Here is a 16,022-nt window from a genome sequence, read left to right on the forward strand (position 1 = left end):
ATATCTCTCTTGCACAAATCTTCTAGAAAGAAAGAATAATGAAATCAAAGCAAGATTCCTGCTCTCTAGACTAAAAACAAAAAACAAAACAAAACAAAAGAATAGAATAAAGGCCGTATATTATTGAGCATCATCTAACGCCTCTCCATTATTACTTCTGATGCTTAGAATATTGATATAATACCAATATCAAATACCAGCTCCCAAAATCATTAAACCTTATATGACAAAAGTATTGTCATATTTTCTTGAAAACTTGTGCATCCAATCATTTATTTTTCCACTTTAAGTGTTTTTTATTCACTTTTTTAAATTATAAAAGTAATACATACATACTTACCATGGTGTATAAACTCTAAAGAAAAACATGATCTTATCACCAAATCATATCACTATTATTGGAAGGTAGTAACCTACTCCTGGAAGCATTTTTATTAGGTTGATGTATTATTTCAAGCCTGTTTTCATGTCTGAGTAGTTTTTGATATTTCTTGCAGAAAAAATAAGTTCATGTTATACCACATTATTCCTTACCTGGTATCTTCATTCAAAAGCTCATTGAAAGTCTGTCTACTTCAAAGAAATCTTCTTAAATAAGGGCTTAATCTTCTATATCAGTATTACCTGTGATACGTTCGATCATTATGTAACTGATGGACTTTTGGGTCGTTTCCAATGTCTTACCACACTGAAGAGTTTTGCTATATGAATCCTTGCACATATGTCCTTGCATTCTGGGGTTTTGATCTATGCAGTCTTGATACTCAAAAAAGGGATTGCTTAGCCAAGTAATATGGATATGTATAGCTATATTACTTTCCAGAAAGGGATGTAAAAATGTTGATAATATCCATTTCTCTATATTCTCTTTTTTATTTTTGTATATTTGCTGAATGAAAATAGTTTTTTGTTTTTCTAAATTATTTTCTAATCCATTAATTTCAGTTTTGTATTGCTGAATTTATCAGTTTATTTCTATAATTTAAAGTAATAATGATAATAAATTCTACATAAACAGAACACTGCTAATGCAAAAATTTAACACAAATCAAAAAAGAATGAGTTAGGCCACGTGTTGACATGGGAAGATGTCCACCACAATCAAAGTAATAAAATCAAGATGCAAAACAAAATGAGTAATATAAATTTTTCTAAATAAAGCAAAACAAAACATCCCTCTTAGATTAATTCTGAAACAATGCTTACCAAAATGATAACCATACTGCTTCTGGGTACTTGCTTTAGAGAGAAAGACTTCCAAATTTTACTCTGAAGACACATCTCTACTGTGTATATATTGGTCTGAGTGTATATTACTTTCTACCTAAAAAAAAAAAAAATGGTATCAAACCTTTAATTGATAAAAGTAACTCATTGTAGTATGGCTTATAATGGTATACTGTTTTCTCGGGGCTGTAAAACCGCCATATTTTTTCCCCATGGTTGGTATTAATATATTGTACTGAATTTGACCTTGTTTCCTAAAAACTGTCAGGCTCGGGCTGGTATTCTCCAGATAGGATTAATGTCAGTGCAAAATTTTTCTGGCTGCATAGTCCCAACAGAATCTAATTAAGAGCAGCGAGTTTAGGTCACATTATTCAGGTATGAAAATCAACCTGGGAGCGTACTTCCAAGTGGAGAGGTTGTACCTTAAAACACCATTTCAATTGCTAAGTTGTCGTTCTCTAAACTTCACTCTAGATGTTGATATTTCTCAGACCACTCTGACAATTTTTGACATGAGCCATGCTCAATATTTAGTAACGACATATGTACAAGATTAATTTCCAAGTTGGTTTTGTAGTATAATTTTATTCTTTGAGGATATTACTGTCATTTGTAATTTTTCACTGTGGGTGAAGTATGACCTGCTCTAGTTAATTAGGTGTTTTAATCACTTAAGTTCAAAATGCAGTAACATGAACAAAGAGCTAACTCTTTCTTTCTTTAATTAATTACTGAAATATTTAAAGTTATATTCTTCTGGTAAATGAATACACAAAATGATCAGCAAAATGAATAGAAATTCCAGAAATGAACAGTATATTATATATTATGTTACTATATCATATATTTCTATATGATATTATATAATATAATTTTCACTTTACAAATAAGTGGAAAAATGGACTATTCAAGAGATGGTCACAATATAACCAGGTAACCATCTGGAAAAAAATTCAATTTCTACCTTGTACATTATACTAAAATAAATTCCAAATGGATCAAACACTGCAACAGAAAAAAAATGAAACCATAGGATAAATAATAGCATGGGAGAATTATTTTTATAATCTCAGAATAGAGTAGGTTTTGCTAATATGCCATAAAACTAAAAGTTTTTAAATGATTATATAACATAATAACAAAATTTCTGTGTGTTAAAGTATACCCATACACAGGCTAAAGGACAAATAACAAATAAATAAAATATAATATCAAAATAGTATATTCCAAGTTAAGAGCTAGTATTCCCAATTCATGAAAAGCTCCTAAAAATCAGGAAGGCCAACAAATTGATAGAAAAATTGGAAAGAAAGGATAAGAACAAATGAAAATTAAGAAGACTCTTAAAAACTTATATAGCAAAAAAAAATTTTTTAATTAAAAAAAAACTTACATAGCACTCAATTTCACTTGTAAGAAGAGAAACTCAAATTAAAACTCTGAAACACCATTTTTTACTTCCCATTGTCAAAGATCAAGTTTATACAATGTGCTGGTAAAGGCAACAGAAAGCAGGCATTCCTATTTATGTTGATAAGACTGTAAGAGCAATTCTGCTGCAAAGAATTTGGCCATATCTGTCCTAATAAAAAATTATATTTGATATAGCAATTGTACTTCCAGGAAGTTATTCTACAGATTAACCTGTGCATGTTGAAAATAAGACATATTGAAAAATATGCATTGTTTGCAGAAAAAAAAATACTATAACAACAGAAGAGGTCAGAAGGGCCCAGTTAAATGAAATATGTTACTTTGTTATATTTGAATACTATGCAGCCATCAAGAAGAATAAGCCAGGGGTCCGGGTAGTAATATGAACTAATAAAGGGATATTCAGTTAAAATAAAAAAAAAAAAGTGAAAGACACAGAACAGCATGCCTAGCATGCTACAAATTGTTTTAAAAAGAAAAAAATACATATACATATATGTTCAGGCATAGAAAACTTCTGGGAATATAGATTTTAAAAAACCCTGGAGACAGTGGTGATCTCTGTGGACAGCAACTGAGTGCCTAAGGGATACTTCAGGTAGAATAAAGACTTGTCTTTTACCATTTACCTTTTAACATTAGCATTACCTACTTTTACCATTTACCATTTACCTTCTTACATTTTGAACTGCATCCTTTTGGCAGTGTTCCAAGTGTTCCTATTGAAGGGTAACCCCTCCCATTCCTATCCTTCAAGTTACTGACTGGATGCAGGGAAATAAGCTTCTCCAGGTATTACAATATTCCCTCCACATACTCGGGGCCAAACCTGGGAAACTGAGATCATCAGGTTTTACTGTCATCCACACCCCAGAGGTAACAGGAGAATGTGAAGTAGGAGGAGTCCTATAAGACAGGAAGCAAAAAGAGAAACACATTCTGAGGCTGGGGGAGGAGCCAAGGAGAAAAGAATCAAAAGTAAGAGTGTGGTCATGGGGTCAAAACCCCAAGAGAATGGGTAGAAACATCCAGATGCCATCTGGAAAATTCCAGGGTAGATTTCCTTGGTTCTTGTTTGTTTTTTGTTTTGATTTGGTTTGGTTTGGTTTGGTTTGGTTTGGTTTGGTTTGGTTTGGTTCAGTGGGCTTGGCCTGAGGAATCGCTATGCCTCTTAGAGAGATCCCATGGTCCTTATAGTACCTCAAGCATGGGAACCTATCTGAGCAGGTGGGCTTCACATAGCAGCACCGGCATCCTCAGGCCCATTTGTGACATGCTCAGGATCCCCCTTTTCCTCTAGACTACAATGGGGAGACAGAAAAGTCAATAGTAGACTCATAAGCCTGAAGATGACTGAGGTAGTGCCAAAGAGAGTAGCAGGATCTTATGACCAGACTCAAGGCAGGAACTATGAACTCAGAAGTAGCTGCAGTGCCAGGCCAAAGGGACCCAGCAGGACTGAGTCCCTGCAGGGAGCACCAGCTCAGGATCCTCAGCACAAGACCTGGTCAACCACTCTGCCTCAGGGAGCAATGGGGGAACCAGCAAACAGTGTGTAACATAGACACTACTCCTGCTTTCATGAGGACACTTGAAAAGCCCAGCCTTTAAGACTATTATTTTGCCATGGACTGAAGAGTATGTGTTGACACTCTACGCTAAGCTGTGATTTCTATGTTGTAGGTGGGATTTGTCCTCACCCTAAAACAAAGAATGCCTTGACACAAAAGATTGGGAGTCTCAAGTCATATGGGGATTGTAAAATACACCGATTTCATGCATCATTCCTCTTACATCAGTGTATTATTGTTTTGTTTGTTTGTCTGCTGGAAATCACCTAAAGTTCCGTTAGGGATAAGAAAATATATGGGTATATTTTGAATGTAATGTTATAAAAATCAATATTTTTTTATTTTTGTCAAGAGCTAATAAATATTGCATATTTGCAAACGAGAATTTATTTTCCCCTAGTTATTTGATAGACGGAAACTACATAGGAAGCATCAATACTTGCTCTTTGTTGGGATCCCCTTCTCCCCGACCTTGAACATGCCGCCAAAACTCCAGTAAAATCTCTAATTTTAGCTTCACCTGCTCTGAAAGCATCAAGTCATTTATCCAAAGCAAGGGCAAAGTGTGTGTGCTTGTGTGTGTGTGTGTGTGTGTGTGTGTGTGTGTGTGTGAAAGTTCTATACTTAATAGCCGCAAAAGTCTTCAGGTAAAGCAGCAATCAACTATTTATAATCTTTCAAATCTATTTCCAAATATACTATGAATATTCTTGGAAGCCCCCAAAGTATTTCTTGACTTGTATATTCATCAAAGTGCTGGAAAATTACACAAGAGCAATCAGATAAGGCAGTTAATATGGCTGGCACCAATGTGACTGCTTTACTCCTCCCTCTATGATTAATTACAACTAAATTGATGTTACCAGCAATGATTAATTTACATCTTAGGTGCAAAGTAAATGAACTAAGCAAATTGGAATTGGCACTAACAATTTCTTAAGCCTCAGCAAAGCACCCAAATCATGGTAAGCTATCATGCACAGAATAATTTCTCTCCCCAAAAATGGTTAAAAGGCATAGGTACAGACTTTATTTTTATATGTAGGTATATTTTTCTGTTTTTTGAAACGAAGCAAAAAAAATTAAAAAATAAGCTTAGATCTCATTTTTGGCTTGGATATACTGCATACATGCATGTATGGTAAGGCAAATGTCTCGTCTCATTTACGCAGAGTAAATGCAAAATGTTTTCTTCCATCCTGATCTTTTAGTACTCATTTTAAGAACGTAGCCTGGGTTCTATGAAGACCCAAACCCACACCTGGCCCACTTGTGTATATTCAGTTTTCTCTTACTACAAATGAAGAGAATTATAACTATTTTACAAAGCTGTTGAATGGATTAATAGCTGAGATGCCCTGACACGTAGCAGGCTTCTTGCAAGATCTTATAAGATGGAAGAGAGTAGAGGGAGTCTCCTAGAGGCTTCCCACTCACTGCCAATGCACCTGCATGTTTACTTATAGATCCAAGTACAGAAGAAAATAAAAGCCTAAGAGAGGCTGTTATTTCCTCCAAATGAATTGAGATAACAGGAACATGTATGTAAGATGACTTTGTACTGAAATGGCATTGACACAGGGCATGCAAATATATAACCTCTTTGCAGAAGGAGGATAAAGTTCCAATCAGTCATATTTTGAAGAAATAGAGAAACATAGTTCTCAGAGTCATTAATATTCGTCTAGGTGTAACACATGATTTTAACGGAAGAACCCTGGGAGAAATTGAAGCCTAAGGGGCGGACTAGGAGCCAGGGTGAGGCTCTGGTTTGGAAAGTGCTCTCTTGATTATTTAAGATCAATAATGTGCATTCTCAGGCTGCAGAATTTACAAAATTCCCTAATAATACCACTTAACCCAGTTGAATACCTTTTTTTGTTTCAAGCAAGATTTCTTCCAAAGACATGTTACTCAACGGAATTAAATGGGATAATCAGATAAGCTTTCCAGAGATTTTTGCTCTTCATTCCTTAGAGCACAGGCCATATTTTAGTAATTTATTCATTTCAAGCACTTAGAATAGTACCACCTGGCATGGAGGAGTTGCTTGATAATTCTCTGTGAAATCAATGCATGTTTTATTCTTTAAGAGTCAGAATTGTTGGACAATTGATGGTTGTGAATAATGAATTTTTAAAAAGAGTCTATGACAACTATCTTTATCATTTTTAATTAACCTTTGACCACATTTTTTCATGACAAAGTCACATGTACATCTTAATTAAGGGACATAAAATATTGTTAGTGTCTATTATGTTTCTTTTAGGCACTTACAATTCTTACAGGTTCTTTTCAGGTGGTATCTTTTATTCATTTGAAAAGATATATTTTGATAGTTGTAAAGAAAATTATTAGGTTGGCTCTAAACCTTAGACAAGAGGTGAGGTGAATCAACTAAAATTTCTTTTAAGGAGTTTATTGCAGTGGGGAGGAATACTCAGGGGAAAAATGAGCAAAGATCATAGAATAGCAAATCAGCTACAAAATGTGAAAATATTAATACATTAAATATCTTATGACTTCATTGAAACAAATACAGTCTTGACAAGGATGGGATGATAATAAATCTGACTTTAACATCTACACTATACAGAGGGGCCTCTTGTCTCTGTTTCTCCTTCCACATTTTGCCCATCTGAGGGGCTCTACTATTGCCTGCCCCCTCACATACAATTATATCAGGGGCTTGAAGCACTCTATACCAGCTCTTTCTGGAAACTTTTTTTTTTAATTCAAAGCAAAAAATAAGACCTTTACCTCAGTAGTTGGATATATCTTTATTAAAGTCTCCTGCTGCAGTTAAAGAAAAAACTTACTGAACAAGATGGGTCTTGTTTCTTTTATCTTGTACCACTGAGATTTGCTCCTTTTTTTTTTTTTTTTTTGAGACTTGCTCCTAATTTAATTCCCTACATGACCACATATGTGTGGCTCTGTCCTCAAGAAATACAAACTTAAACAAGAGTTACTGAGCACCTTTAGGGAATTTAAAATCTGATAAAAACTTATATAGATATAGATATAGATATAGATATAGATATAGATATAGATATAGATATAACAAGTCTCATGTTAGATGCACAAACTATGAGTTGGTTCTCTGTGCCATTCAGGTGGTAAATCAAGTAAGTCACAGATCCAAAAGTTTAAAGTCTATCTCTTAATCTGGCATTTAATTCTGAAATGAGTTGAGAGCATTCTTTTCATCATGTTTTTGTTATTTACACAGCTTGGTAAGTAACACATTTTTAAGGATCATGAGAAAGAATTAAAGAGGGACTGATCACACAAATCAAATACCATAAGTCAATGGAACATATTAGACCATTTAAACAATGTGACTGAGGAGAGAGTAGGGTTTATGTTTTAAATCTGTTTTATGGTATGTGTGGCTATATTTATGTATTTATGCAGAAGTCCTGTCTTGGGGTATTTAGTTTTTTCTTCTAAGTCACTCATAATTTTGGGAAACAGGTGAAGCTGAAAAGTAAGTAAAACAACTACATATGTCTTTGCCTTACCAGTGTGATGATATTATCCTTTGATCTGAACTTCATTAAGTTCTAACAGCTTTTACAATTCAGTGGTGAATACTTTATGTCGGAAAAAGGTCAAAGTTCTTAGTCTTGTCAAAGCATTGAGATTGACACCCTTCTTTCCTTGAAATCTCTCATAACATACGCGTCTCTTACATCATTCCTAGGCTTAGGTGGCTATTTTTGCAGGTGTGCTTGAGCTTTCTGACATTTAAACCTCCAAGCCTAGAGTGAACTTTCAAAGCAAATTTCTAGAAGTTTACCAAAATATTCCCTACAATCAGGATATAAAACTGTCCACATGGCTTTAGTCATTTTACTTAGTAACCTACCAGTTATCTATAAAACTTCATACTGCTACATTATTTATAAATATGTATTGGTTATTTCTTTTAATTCTGGATCTGTTCTTTCTTCATTTGTTATTTATTTCTATATAATCAACCTATTTTTGATCATCAAATCAAGTTAATATTTTCTTAAATGTAATTGATAGCCAGGATTTTAGGAATAAGAAAGAAGTGTCTACACTCTCCTTCCTTCTCTTACTAATCTGCAAGAGCATCTATATTTAGGATCCTGTGATAGTATCTTGGTGTTAACTATAGAAAGATTTGATGTTTAAGTTGCTATTGTCCTGATTGCCCTACCTAGTCTTTCACATGTAACAGTAAATTGGGCCCACTTCACCCATTAATGATCCACAAGCAGATTTGACTCATTTCTTCAAAAAGCCTCATCAGTAAACAATTATATTTTCCTTTGACAATGAAGAACCAATCCCATGTTCTTATTCAGTCCAGAAGCTTTCACTCTCCCATTGAAAAAAAAAAACAAAAAACAAAAAACACTTTCATGGACAAGCTTTGTCTTGGATACCAAACTGCTTCTACCCTAGAGGCCAGGAAATAGTGACAACAGCTTTCTGGGTACCAAAGTTTCAAAGCAGAGTGATTTGCTCATAAATTCACTGACTCGCTATGTTCTTTTTCAACTCCTGCTCACAACTCTCATAGAGAAGGAACAGCAATTTCAAAAGCCCTAGTGCTAGAAAAAAACTTGACTGACTCTTGCCAGAGTGCCTCTTAGAATGGGAAGTGATAGAAATCCAGGTTTAGGGAAGCCATTTTGGGGGAAGAAAAATTAACCCCAATAGGGAAAGAAGACTCAATTTCATAAAGAGATGGTGTTTTCATTTTCCTGGGTGTCTGACAGATTTTATGCTTCCCAAATCTCATGCCTCATGTGGCTCAATTTCATTTATCTTCTTTGGATTTAGTGAGACACCTGGTTGGTATACCCCTCTTCTGTGAGGAGGAACCATACAAGCACCATACAGTCTTTGTCTTCCAACATTCTGTCACTTTTAGGGGGTGGAGAACACAGAAGAACACACGATGATGTGTTCAGGGAACCCAAGCGCAGTCTATTCCTTAGTCTTAAAAACAATTGTCTGCCCCTCTTATCTCCTCTGTCTTCACTGTCTCCTTTTTTTTTAAGATTTTTATTTATTTATTCATGAGAGACACACACAGAGAGGCAGAGACATAGGCAGAGGGAGAAGCAGGCTCCATGCAGGGAGCCCAATGTGGGACCTGATCCTGGGACCCCGGGATCACGCCCTGAGCAGAAGGCAGATGCCCAACCACTGAGCCACTCAGGCATCCCTCACTATCTCCTCAATGGCACTGCCTTCCTGCCCTAGGTCACCCTAGCATAAGAGTTTAGTCTCTGTAAACAAACAGAAGAAACCAGGAAGAGAATTGATTTCAGGCTTTTTCTGCTTTGACCTTGCAACTCAACTATCCTAAGGCAGAGGAAGGCAAAAGTCCAACTAACTTCTTTGAGAATTGTAAAGAGAAAGATGCAAAGAAAACTTGATTTGAGTTAATATATGAACAAGCTGTATCACCTTGATAGTTTAAGTATATGTCTGTGACTTGCAAATAAAAAATTATTGACTAAGGAAAAGATTATTGAAAATAACAAATGGCTCTTATCACCACGTCATTACCAGAGCCAAGTCTGATGAATAAGGTGGTGTTCAAGATGGGTAATTCAGTTTGGGATCTAAAATGAGCTGTAACTATAGAGTAATTAAATTGACATTATTAATGACTTCCAAGATGCCTCTTAAATCAATTCCAAACCATGGAAGAAAACTATAGAGCTACCTAAAACTACTATGATCGACAGCTTTTATTTGCATATAATATTGCTAGTGATGTATTTCTTTACTTTTCAATAATATCAATGTGTCAGAATTCATTATTCAACAAATATTTTGCGAATTCCAATGTTTCAGGAACTATTCTAAGCACTAGAAATACTTCGGTGAATAAAACTGGCAAATTAGAAACCATACTTGCCTGCATGAAGTTTATGTTCTCATAGATGGAATACACAATAAGTAAAATAAGTAAATTATATATCCTATCACATGGTGATAAGCACTATAGAGAAAAATAATTCAGAGGGAAGAGCAGGGTAGGAAGAGTGGGGACCAGGGATGGAGTTCTAAATGTGGTGGTCAGATGACGTCACACCAATGTGACATTTGAGCAAAGACTTAAAAGAGGTGAGAATACAAACTATGAAGGCAAAAGGTATTTAGGAAGAGGTCAGTAAGTGAACACAAGGCATATTTAGAACCCAAAAACAAAGGCCAAGTGGCTGGTCTCAAGAGAGTAAGACACAGAATAGCAAAGAAGGAAGATAGAGAGCCAACAAAGGGTTGGGTCACAACAGCCCTTATAGACCATGTTAAGGGCTGGCGCTTTCGCTAGGTGGAGACAGGAAGCATTTGTAGGGTTTGGTGTCATTTCATTTGTGTTTTCGTAGGACCATTAGGACTGCTTTGTTGAAAATAGACTAATGGATGTGAGAAGTAGAAATCAAGGATCCAGCTGGAAGTGTGGTAAAATAATCAGGGAAAGAGGTGATAGTGCATCATACCAACATGTTAGTAAGGAGAGCAATGGGAAGTGGCTAAATTCAGGATGAAATGAAAAGGTAGGACCCAGTAGGATTTGCTGTCACATTGGATGTGAAATGGAATAGGAGATAAGCCACAGATGAGCAATGAAAAGGATCCACAGGCCACTCAAAGGTAAGTAAAATTAGAGATCAAACATGTTTGGAGCAAGAAGTTGGAATTTCAATTCTGGATATATTGTGTTTCCATGCTTATTAGACAATCGAGTAGTACTAGCCTAAAGATGAGGGCTGAGGTAACAGCTGGAAATAAAATGTTGGGAGCCTTGATTCTAGAGTGTGTTAAGATTTAGATTTTGACTTAAGGCCCCAGAAATTACATGCTATTTTATAGAATTTTGTCTGGTAGGAAAAAAATAATTTCTGTCCAATGGAAAACTATGTTCTTTTATTTGCTTTTTAAAAAATTCTATAAGACATTAGTCTATTTTGTAACTAATCCTGAAAATTTGTCTTAGCAGTGCATTCTGACAGTACTTGAGTTACTGCAGAGGCTGAGGCCTCAGTCCTCTACAAGACTGCCCTCACTTAAGACACCAGCTGCGAGACCCAGGGTTCCCACACTCATGACCAACTAGCTACAACCTTGGAGGTTCCCACTACTTCATGTATGATAATTTACCAGAGCAACTCATTAAACTCAAGATAGCCCTATACTACATTTACAATTTTACTATAAAGAACATAAATCAGGACTAGCCAGGTGAAGAGACACATAGGGTATACTAAACACAAAGCTCCCATGTCCTCAAGATATGTCCCCCTACCATCACATCCACATATATTACTAACCAGAGAAGTTTCCACAAGTTTTGATTTTCATAGTTTTTATTACGCAGATGTTATTAATCAAATCATTGACCATAAATGCTTCAGCTCTCTCCCTTTCCCTGAAGGTCAGACTATTATCATCTAGCTCAAACCTCACCATTCATGTATGGCCAGCCTCATCTTAGAATTACCTAGGAGCCCACTTGGAGTCACTTCATTAGCATAAACTCATGTGTGGTTCCAGGGGCTTACCATCAATAACAACATGCTCTCCTATTACTCAGTTACTCAGAAGATGCCAAAGGTTTAAATTTTTTTCTCTAGACCCACCCAGGACAAAGACCAGACAAATTTTTTATTATACAACACATTCTTTTACTGAATTGCCAGTAGTTACTCAGATGTTCTTTGAACTAGTTTTAGTATCTTACTGGCTCTCATTAATGAGTAAATAAAACACACACACACACACACACACACACACACACATAGGTTTTGTATGTTTGCATGGAAGTTGTGATTTTTACCTTTTATAAAATTAAATGTTAGCAATGATATTAAATAAGGTAACAAAAGAGTAAATTGAGAAAAAAAAAGGTCCATGAAAGAACCCCCCAAGGTATGCCCCATTAAGGTTTAAGAGATAGAAAGCAATTCACAAGGGAGTCACAGAAATGCCTAGAGACCCAAGAAGCAAACCAGGAAAGTGTGTCTCCTAGAACCCAAACAAAGATTGTAGTTAAAGGCAAAGAGTGTCAACTATATCAAAGTTGCTGATAAATCTAGTTAAAAAAACATAAACTTCAGGGTGCCTGGCTGGCTCAGTCAGAACAACATGCGACTCTTGATCTTGGGGTCACGAGTTCGAGCCCCATGTTGGGTGTAGAGATTACTTAAACAAATAAAACTTAAAAAAAAAAAGAAATACAAACTTCATCATTGGATTAAGCAACCTAGTGGTCCCTGGTGACCTTGACAAGAGCACTTTTGAAAAAGCATTTGGAGTGGGTTTAAGAGAATGATGCTTGGGTTTTATACTATATGTTGGCAAATCGAACTCCAATAAAAAAAAAAGAGAGAGAGAGAATGATGAAACAGTGGAGTATTATTCAACCATAAAAAGCAATAAAGTACTGATCCATGCTCCAATGTGGATAAGCCTGGAAAACATTTTGCTAAGTGAAAAAAGTCAGACATTTAAAATATCACATTTTTGTATATATACACATATATGTACATGAAATATATATATGTACATGTATATGTGCATGAAATATCCAGAATAGGTCAATACATAGAAACAGAAAAGAACACCAGGGGCAAACACATGAAGGGAGGAAATAGGGAACAGCTTCTTCATGGGTTCAGCATTTCCTTTGGGGCTGGTGAAATGTTTTTGGAACTAGATAGAGGTGGTAGGTGCACAAATTCTGAATGTATTCAATACCACTGAATTGTTCACCTTACAATGATTCATTGTGTCATGTGGCCTTTGTCTTATGACAAAGAGGGAGAGAATTAGTGATGAGAAGTTGCAGAAAGTATAGACATGTCTTGTATGAGAGACTTGCTGGGAAGAAAAAAAAAAACAGAATTGTAGCTAGAGGAGGATGTGTGACCAAATGAACATTTTATTTAATGGAAGTAGGAATATGTTTGTAAGCTGATGGAAATGGTCCTGTAGAGGAGAAAAATGGATGATGCAGAAGAGAAAGAGGACATAGAAAAGCTATTCTACTCTTCATACATTTTGCTTTCATTAAAATGAAGAAGAAAAGAAGAAGAAGAAGAAGAAGAAGAAGAAGAAGAAGAAGAAGAAGAAGAAGAAGAAGAAAGAAGAAGAAGGAGGAGGAGGAGGAGGAGGAGGTAGGAGGGGGAAGAGGAAGAGAAAGAGGAAGAAGAAATGGAAGAAGAAGAAAAAAGAGGAGGAGGGAGGAGAAGAAGAAAAGAAGAAGAAGAAGAAGAAGAAGAAGAAGAAGAAGAAGAAGAAGAAGAAGAAGAAGAAGAAGAAGGAGGAGGAGGAGGAGGAGGAGGAGGAGGAGGAGGAGGAGGAGGAGGAGGAGGAGGAAGAGGAGGAGAAGAAGAAAGAAAGAAAGAAAGAAAGAAAGAAAGAAAGAAAGAAAGAAAGAAAGAAAGAAAGAAAGAAAGAAGGAAGAAGGAAGAAAGAAGAAGAAAAACCAAAAAACCTGGCTTTCACAATCCACTATATAATCCTAAACCAGATACTCCTGGTGTCCAATGCCAGCTCTGCTGCTATCTTGTTCAGTCTTCATGAAATCTCCTAAATCCTCACAACTGAAGCTTTCCCATCTGTAAAATGAAAGAACTGAACCATATTATCCCTGAGAATACTCTTAGTCCCAGGGCTCTCTGATTCTCCAGTACTCGTGGATTTATTTTATTAGGAGACCTAAGAATATCTTTACGGTGTCTATACTCTCTCCATAGTCATATCATTGGATCTCCTCAAACTTCCTTTAAAAAAAAATTCAAAGCTATCCTGATTTATAGCAGATTAAACAAATGGAACACACAAGATGAGCAGAGGACTGAAGATGAGCTAGCTGCAATCAGAGACATCTGGGTGGATTTAACACCACAGCTTTAAAACATCTGCATGTCGTTAGTCCCCCAGTTCTGGAAATCATACATTCCGAAGTCTGACAGTACTTTGGATGAGCGACTTGTATCCTTAAGCTGCAGATGCCTCGTTTTGGCAAGAAATCCTGATCAGCACAGGAAAGTGCACAAAGGAAAATAAACATCAGAACATTTCTAGCATGCGATGAAGCGCTATCTTAAGGCAGAAAAAAAAAAGCAGAAATCTAAATATAAATAATGTGGTTTTTATTTACAGACCACAGGTATCTGATAAGACCCTGACACATCAAATTCGATGCCCCAGGTGATTTTGACCAGCTTTCACTGTGGCTCTCACCAGTAGCCAGGTTCAGAATTTAGGAATCGGTTTTGACTCTCTTCCTCCTGGGGTCCCTTTGTTACATCCTTATTTTTCTCCAAGATTACTACTGACTCCATGTTATGGGCATCCTAGACTCTGAGACGCTTGCCCAGTAATTCTGTGTGCCCCACTATGTTCCCATTCCTGCCATGTGGCCAGTTAGTCCTTTCAGGATGCAAAACCAACCTTTGCTAGATGGAGCTTTAAAAGCCCCAGTATTTGCTGGCAGGGGGCTTGAGGCCAGAGACTGGCTGGAGTAGCACAGCACAGGGCGGGAAGACCAGTCTTGCCCGGTGGCCTCACCCTTACTGCTTGCACTCATGAGTGCCTGACCATATTGCCAGTGACACTTCTCATACCTCAGCCTGTATGACCATAATCATTTTTAAAATTCCTATCTTTTGGGGGATCCCTGGGTTGCTCAGCAGTTTAGGGACTGCCTTCAGCTCGGAGCATGATCCTGGAGCCCTATTGGCTCCCCGCATGGAGCCTGCTCCTCCCTCTGCCTGTGTCTCTGCCTCTGTGTGTGTGTGTCTCTCATGTATAAATAAATAAAATCTTTTAAAAAGAATTCCTCGGGGGGTGGGGATGACTGGGTGACCAGCACTGAGGGGGGCACTTGATGGGATGAGCACTGGGTGTTATTCTATATGTTGGCAAATTGAACACCAATAAAAAAAAAAAATCCTATCTTTTTAATGTGTCAGTGTCTTTCTTTATAGAGGCAGCAGTGCAGAGTCTGTGCTCAGTTTTGAGGTCAGAGCTGGGTCAGAAGGCCACAAAGTCTGGAAACCTAGAATGAGAAGGTCTGGCAGGTTCTTGCCATGACCTCAGCATACAAGACCAACATGACACCACTCTCTCCGTCTACCCTCCCCACTGTTCACTGGGTAAATGAAACTGAAGAGCAGGATTCCTTTCAGGAAAAGTCCTAGAAGGTGTTGGAAGTAAGAATGTAGCAAGGCCTGGAAGCAGACCAGCAAGATCCCGAAATGGCAGTTCTGGCAACATAAAGTGGGAACGTTGCCTTTTAGGGAGGTTGGTTTGTTACCTGTGGTTTTATTCTGTGGGATCTGCCCTAGAGAATCTTGACCAAATTCCATACTGGCAAGTAAATGATTTGGGAACATTTTGGGTTTTTGTTTTGTTTTGTTTTTAAGATTTTATTTATTTATTTGAGAGAGAGAGAGAGAGAGAAAGCATGATTTGGGGAGAGGGAGAGGAGGGAGTTGAGCAGGGAGCCCAATGCAGGGCTCAATCCCAGGACCCTGGGACATTTAACCAACTAAGCCATGCAGGCACATCGCATATTGGCTTTTTTTTTTAAATGCATTTGAGAAAGTAGTAAAGGCAGTGTCAGTGTTGTCACACAGAGAAATCAGCTCTATTCTCTTTGGACAATGGTATGATTAATTGGGTTTCTGGAATTTGTCCTTGAAAGAAAGGAAATGGCAGTCTTCTAGAAGATCATGTTGGTATATAAATTGTGTTTTATTGTTTAGTGTTCCTTTGCAAATTAGC

Source organism: Vulpes lagopus, chromosome 7 (genome assembly GCF_018345385.1).
Source record: "Vulpes lagopus strain Blue_001 chromosome 7, ASM1834538v1, whole genome shotgun sequence".
Lineage (NCBI taxonomy): Eukaryota > Metazoa > Chordata > Mammalia > Carnivora > Canidae > Vulpes > Vulpes lagopus.